The sequence below is a fragment of the Gadus macrocephalus genome, chromosome 3 (assembly GCF_031168955.1).
Source record: "Gadus macrocephalus chromosome 3, ASM3116895v1".
Classification (NCBI taxonomy): Eukaryota; Metazoa; Chordata; class Actinopteri; order Gadiformes; family Gadidae; genus Gadus; species Gadus macrocephalus.
Genome location: NC_082384.1, coordinates 13,829,219 through 13,835,383, shown reverse-complemented (window position 1 = coordinate 13,835,383; position 6,165 = coordinate 13,829,219).

The window sequence follows — 6,165 nt, the reverse complement described above, 5'->3', positions numbered from 1 at the left end:
ATTATTTTGAGTCAAAGGTATTTATTTAATGTGTTTATTTTGGCTCTTAACCATTCTCAGTATTTTCCTATTTTGTGTATCACAGTGAGCCGGCGACCAATTGCTCTGGTCTGCATCAGGTCTGTAGGGGGCGCAGTGTGTTTGCTCTTCAGATCAACACATGTTATGAAGAAGAGACACAGCGTCGTCTGATTATTAATTAATTTAATGATAATTTCACCCCTTTTACAGGGGTGCTACATATCCATGTATTGTAGCGGGTCTGTGGGTGTGGAACCAAGTTGAATAGACAATACCGACACAACACACGAAGCAGGTTCAACTTAGGATGGTTTATTCACCTAGTAAACACAACCAGGTTGGGAAAAGGGTCATCCACCTCCTTTATGATCCAATCCTCTCTGTACATTGTTTGCCCTAGCTCTGGCTTGTGGTAGCCTGCTCTCCCTTTTAACTCCTCCTCCCTGGCGTCTGCCACAGTATGCATATATTAGTGCTGTCAAGCGATTAAAATATTTAATCGAATTTATGTCATAGTTAACTCGAGATTAATCACAATTTTTTTTCTATTCTAAATATCCCTTGATTTCGGGCTGCTAGCCTTTTAGTGAGATCAGAGAGTGTTGAGAAGGACAGTAAGAAGTGATACCCGCAGTGAATTCAACCCGGTCCAATGGACATTGGGTAGGTGCATGACAGTGGTAGGCCTACCGTAAAACCTCAATAGCCCAGGCTTTTATTTGTTTCTATCACTGAACTTTCGAACAAAACTCTTACTCAGCAAAGAAGGGAAATACTATAACATTTATTATTTAAACCAGCATGAATATTCCTACCATACGTAGGCCTATACACATTACCAGGCTATCGAATAACGCCTACACACACACAAGTGGTAATCGGGAGTGTCTGGAATTCCCGGTGGGCCGTTAACGTTCCGGGGCTGTCGGGCTGATTACTGCGGGATAACAATATTGCGTTTATAAAAGTTCCTTGCAGCGCCGTCCAGCAGCCTGAGCTGTGCATCCGCAACCTTTCACTCACTCAACAGACTCAACACTCACAAACTGTCAACATCGCAACCAAGTCGATTTTGCCTAGAGGAGAAACTGAGCGGCCCCCCCGAAGTTGTACAGCCTAGGTTGGCCTTGAACTGCGATTGGTCAGAAAGACGTAACAGCTAATGACAACATTGAACTCTCGTGCAGGCTCGAACAGAGTGACACACAAACATACACACACACTTTTAAGAAGTTTTTCACCCACTCCGTATCCTTGCCCCAACAAGTTTGTGCGGTGTGCTCGTTGTTTTGTTTCCGGTGTAGCTAGATCCGGTATGGTGTTGTCGTTTTTCTAATGTGACTAGCAATTGCTAGACAGCAGGTGAAAAATCGACAACGTTTGTTAAGCAAAAAGAGCGTTAATCGCGCGATAAAAATTGGTTTGTGTTAACGCCGTTAATAACGCGTTAAACTGACAGCACTAGCATAAATGCATGTGTATATTTGTACATACATATATATATATATAAATATGTGTATGTATTTATGTATGTATGTATGTATGTATGTATGTAGGTATGTATGTATGTATATATTTATAGATATTAGAGCCCGATTTTTAAATTCGATACCGATATAAATATTTGGTGGTTTAAAAATCTGATATTCCGATATATCGGCCGATATATGAAATTCCAGAAACACATTACAAAAAATAAACAGATTTCCTAACATTTGTTATTTGCTGTCCTCACTAAAATAATAAGGTAAGTCAGTTTAAAAATAAAAAATATTTTATTGATTTATTGTCACAACATAAAAGTACGGAACCCATAAAGGGTCATGGGATATATATATATTTTTTTACGTTTTTCGTAAGCACAAGAAAGTTTCTGGTGCTCACGAGAAAATATCTTGTGAGCACGAGAAAGAAGGCCAATCTCGTATGCATATCACTGGCTGTGTGTGTGTTTGTGTGCGTGTGTGTGTGACGTCAGCGAGTGAGTGGACTAGCGAGGAGAGCAAGCATTATCGTGTCAGTTTAGTGAAGTAATGAACGAGTCCGGTTGTGTGTAAGAATAAAGTACCCTGCCTGTAAAAAATCGGTGGCCTCTACATTCTGACCATATTTCGACCTAGGGAGTAAGGTCAAAATGACCTGCCGGTCAAAGTGAAGGGTGTTGCCCCAACTTGCCCCCGAGAGAGCATCGGCCCTGGAGGGAACGTCTCCCCTGTGTAGGCGGAGAGCAAGGGGGTTTACGTGCTCCAATAGTGTGAGATAAAAATGAAACACATTAATTTGAATGATTTTTGCTCGTGTGTGATTTATCGCGGGCATGGGTCGGGTAACGGGCCAAGTATTGGGGGGGGGAGGTCTATAGAAAATGTAATTTTCCAGTGGGTCTCGACTGAGAAACGGTCCAGCCTTGACTGCCTGACATGAAGATGAAATCCTCCAAAAACACGAGACCCCATTAAAAATATTCCAAATAAAGAGGCTCTCTCTCACACACACCATTATATAATATTGAAGCTGTGTGTGTGTGTGTGTGTGTGTGTGTGTGTGTGTGTGTGTGTGTGTGTGTGTGTGTGTGTGTGTGTGTGAGAGAGAGCGTGTGAGCGTGGCCCCTGTCCTCACTCTATACAGTGAGGACAGGGGCCGACCCCAGATCATTAACTCCATAACCTGCTCTGACTCAGCTACTAAAGACCTGGGGCCTCATGTACTAAGGTTGCGTACGCACAAAAACGTGGCGTACGTCCTTTTCCACGCTCACGTTCAGATGTACAAAACGTGAAATGACATAAAAATGTGCGGTCCCCACGCCAGCTCCAGAGCTGTCGTACGCACGTTTCTACAGCTATTGTTCCTTTGGCGACACTTAGAGGTGACGCTGGGAAACTGGGAAAAAAGGTGAAAACAATGACTCAGAGTGATTTGCACATCAGAGACACACTAATGAACAATTAACAGACCTTGCAATTATATGGGTGGCTATAAAAGCATGCGCAATGGATGAAGATTTTTTTTTTAAAATGGCTGCGTTAGCGTTAGAGGACATCGCAAATGGTCAAATCCGAAGGGCGCTGGAGACGCCGGGGCCGACGGAGCAATCCGTGCCCTCTCCTTGCTTGTCTATTCAAAAATAAAAAATTAAAGTTGATAAACACGAGTCAAAGTATTTAATATCCTGGGCGTGTACACATCTTTACGCACGACTTATGTGTATTGCAAGCAGCCAATTGTATGACCAGTATAATTACAGCATTTATGACTTCAGCATATTTACCTTGGGGATGATCGGTGTCCCCTTCATGGGCTCCCACCACTCCGGTGAGAGCTGTGTCACCGATCAAAGCGGCCACTCTCAAATCGAAGGGGGAGAGTTCCCCCACTCCCGTCCCCCCACCTGTTGCGGTCACGCTTCGGCGGTGGGCAGAAACCCTCCGCTTCACCTCCACCTTGAGGTCTGACCACTTTTTTTTAATTTCAGAGTGTGTGCGCTGCTGAGACCCCACTGCATTGACGGCCTCGCAAACACACTCCCACTCACTTCTCTTTTGTTTTGCATTTATCCCTGTTGACAGGGTTCCAATAGCATATGCTTGCGCATTTCTACCTCGTGGAGCAAAATCTCGAGCTCAGACTCCGTGAAGTTTCGTTTTTTGCCTCTGTTCGTGTTGCCAGGTGATCGGATTAAGAGGTGAATCTCAGGTCCAGAGGCCTATTTAAATGAAATTGCATATTTAAATGAGGGCGTGGACAGGGAGGAGTTTGGCACCTCGGCATGTGCGCTCAATTCCACGTTGATCGAGATGTACAAAAGAAACGTGCTTGGATCCATGCGTTCGCACACTTTGATACATCTGAATTTATTTGTGCGTAAGACAGTTTCTGGGTTTTGGCGTACGCCAAGTTTCAGTATGAAATCCACGCAAGTCTTAGTACATGAGGCCCCTGGGGTCTCATTTATAAAACTGTGCGTGGGATCGTTACTAAAAGTGTACGTAGGCTACGCCCAAAAGCCAAGTTTTGCGTGCGGCAAAAAATATTCAGATTTATAAAACCCTGCGTACGCACACCGTACGCAATCTTTGCTTTATAAATCACAGAGTTCCTACAAGTGTGCGCAGCTGATTCAGCTTCACGTTCCGCCCTGTACACGCCCCTTTTTAACCATAAATGGTCAATGCAAATGACCTCATGAGTGCGATCTGCATATAAAACAGACTCAGATGCAAGTATTATGTCTTGTCGGAAACAATGGCAGAAGTACTGAGAAAAGCAAAAAAAACGAAATTTCACGGAGGTTGAAGTGGAGTCACTTGTGGGTGAGATGGAGGCCCAAAAAGTAGTTTTGTTCGACACGGGATTGGGATCGCCAACAACAAAAAGCAGAGTGGCAACATGTTGCTGCAGCAGTGAACTCTGTCAGTTGCACGGAGCGCACAGTCCAAGAATTAAAAAAGAAGTGGACTCGTCTGACATAAAGGTACATATTTTTATGTAGCCTACCAATAAATCTTTATGGTCCCTAAAGACCCTCTCCCTCCGAATCCTGCCATTTGCATGGTCCACCAGAAGTGCCATATGGTGCAGCATTACCACGGCGCTCACCTCTGTATTTATAGGGTTACGGGAATAAAACTGACCGAGAACACCTTGGATAATCAGTTTGTAATCACCCACGTAAAATGTTCTTGGACATAACCCCTTTTTAATGCCTGATTTGTCATGAAAAGCATTAAGAGAAACGGACAACGATTGTGATGAGGAGTGTGGCTTGGTTTTCCACACTTGGGATTTAAATTACATTTGATTATGTGTTTACAGTGTCACATAAAAGTATTATGTTATTGATTTCTATTCTAAGGAGATGTTTCTGGAGTTATAAGTGAGAAATAACGCAGTTGACTTAAATTATTCTGATAACATAGATTTAACGCATTATACAGGTTAAAATTAAATTTATGAAGGGTGATGATAAAACATAATCGTTCTTCTCACTCTATAATTCTTCCGTCTGCTACACACTGAGAGCCTCAGAACATTTGATTTGATTGCCTATTCATGCAGGCTATGGCATGTCTCTTGTATGTCTATACTATGTTGTATTCTTGTTTGTTATCTAAAGTATTGCACGTTTCTGACTGCATTGTGCTTTAAACAAACAAATCCTTCTCCTGCGTCTGAGGAGGATGGGAGAGGAGAGCGAGGGGGAGGACAATCTACCGTTCCCACCGCCGATTTGGACAAATAAGCTGGCGAACGTGGGAGTGAGGTGACGCGTCAAGTAAATCCACGTCAGGCAGCGGGTGACACCCGGCCATTATCTAACTGCGAGTCTCTCTGCCCTTCCCTTGGTGAACCTAATTATATTGTCGTCCAAAACTACCACAATCTAGACGTGGGCCCTATGCGTTTACTGTAACAGCATTCGGGGGTGAATCATTTTTGTGAAATAGTCATGATCTGTAGTTCCGTTGCTTACGGTCCTAAGAAATGGGATAGTGTGTGGGTGTGTGTATGCGTGTGTGTGTGCGCACGCGTGCGTGTGTGTGAGAGACATGATGCGTGTTCCTGGTGTCCGTCATGCGCGTTACGCGTTTCGTGTGGTCGTACCTGACCATCATTCACCATTAATTTCATGGTGATGTAGTGTTCACCATGAAATTAACTTAAGTCTAAAGTCAATATAAGTGTGTGGTGTGTGTGTGTGTGTGTGTGTGTGTGTGTGTGTGTGTGTGTGTGTGTGTGTGTGTTACGCGTTTCGTGTGGTCGTACCTGACCATTGCATTGAGTTTGAAGAGATCAGATTCAAGGGGACACGCAACGATCTCAGATATTCTGAATCGATCCCAGGCATAACCACAAGGTGGTAATGTACTGTAATTTATCAATTAACAATTATTTATGTAGGCCTACTATTGGAGACAAACACACATTGTAGGCCTATAGGCTATGTCATTAATTCAGAAAAACAGTACAATTCTGTTTTCCTGAAGTGAATGCATGACACTTCAGTAGGTGAACTGAAGAATTAAATTAACTAACACAATGAGCAAGGGTTAGGCGAGGCCGTCGATTAAATGTTTATCATGCTCTCCAATTAAATGTAGCATTTGCCAACCGATGCCCGCAAAACAACGAGAGGAACCACTA